This window comes from Harpegnathos saltator, unplaced genomic scaffold, assembly GCF_003227715.2.
Source record: "Harpegnathos saltator strain DR-91 unplaced genomic scaffold, Hsal_v8.6 scaffold230, whole genome shotgun sequence".
Taxonomy (NCBI): Eukaryota; Metazoa; Arthropoda; class Insecta; order Hymenoptera; family Formicidae; genus Harpegnathos; species Harpegnathos saltator.
In genome coordinates this window covers 110,120-111,916 of record NW_020230018.1, presented here as the reverse complement: position 1 = coordinate 111,916, position 1,797 = coordinate 110,120, and positions in this window count along the sequence as shown.

The following is a 1,797-nucleotide window of genomic DNA, read 5'->3' as shown; positions in this document are numbered from 1 at the left end:
CACCATAATACGACCATAATAGATACTAAAAACCGCGATAGGCACCCTTTTACCATAATAGGAGAGAGCTCGCACATTTTTTCTGGGCAGTCGTACCCCGGTCACAACGGAAGGAGCGGTTAAGTTTTCCGTCTCTATTGTTCCAGTAGAAGTCACCTCAGAGTCGACTTTAGACAGCAACGAGATGACCAAGATGACGTCAGAAATACCTGAAACAAAGGGAACTGAGGAACGTGGATCTAGTGATTCCAGCATAATTGTAGACGATATAATACAACAGGTACTGGAAGAAATAGGTGCAAACGTCGAATCTGAGGCAACCCCTCCTGTAAAAACAAAAACGAGCGGGGGCTATGTGCAGCCGCCCAGGGTGCAGACGGTGGAGGGAAAGGCGCAAGTCTTGACCGACGACGGAGAAAGTGGCGTTGAAGACGTGGAGCTGACAAGAGACGTGAAGAAGACAGATAAGACGACCGGATAAGACGAAACAATGATAAAGACTATATTCAAAGTTTGCGAAAATGCAAAAGGAAGTAATTTTTTATGTTTAGGTTTTTTATTGAGTTTATGACTAAAGAACTACCGTGAAAATACAAGAGTAATCGGTAGTTGTGATATCTATATTTTGTTAAAAGAGTGATTGTATAGTACTGAAAAGTAATATAAAAAGTTATATACAGTTATAATATAAAAATATATGGTTTGTGTTTTTGAAGATATTTATTTGTTTCAACGGTCGCCATCAACATCGCCATCAAGTCAATTTATGATAAGTTACAACCCAATAAGGGTGGGATAAGAAGCGCAGCGTATTTGGGTGGGTTTAGATGATAACCTTAATCTAACTTAACAAAGTAACCATACTGAAAATAACCGTAGCGGTCACAATATATGGTTGACAAAAATGTATTAGTGAGCACCATATACGGTGAGTCATGAATAAGTTGAAATTTCTGTATTATGGAAAAAGGGTGATTATTTAAATTTATTTGTTTATTTACGTCGCAAGAGAAGCGGTCACAAGCTAAATCGTTGTTTGAGTTCTGAGGATGACCGTTGGCTGTGCGTCGCAATAGAGTACTTGTTTTTGTCATAAAGGACGCTGACCTTTCTGACAACAAAAAAGAAGGGTATCCGATTTCCAACGGTTTCTATTGTCCCGGATACTGCGATACGCAGAAGTTGTCGTAGTGGAGGTAGAACAGTACAAAGGCTTTGAGAAGCGGGGGCTGCGAGAGAGAGAAGGGAGAAGAGGTCTGTTGGAAAGTTCGAGCGGAGGCTCGAGGCTCTTGATGTCGACACGGTCTAGGCTGTCGACACGGAAGGATGTGCCTCCAGCAGCTCCGATTAACTGGGATAGATTATACAACTTCGTTAGTAGTGTTCGAAAACGAGTTAACAGTTACGGAAGACAGAGGACAAGGTCCGGCGGAATTTTGGGTACCCTCATCGTGATAAAAGAGGTATAATTAACAACATTTATATTAATTAGTCGAGATAGGATTTATGCAACCTCGTGTGTAGTGTTCGAAAACGGGTATCCTCAGACGCAATCAACCGAACTCGCGAGTAGTGTCCGAAAGCGTTTTCGAGATTAATAATTGTTGACACAAATAAATTAAATGATATACAATTAGATGCGAAGCTTTACTATTGATATTAACAAGAATAATTGAAGCGCAATCAGACGCAGACACACACCGATATGTGATCGTTTACAATATTAAGTATAGAAATATACGAGGGCAGTTTGATAAGTCAGTGACTTTTTGAATTTTCCGCACAGTAACTTTAAAT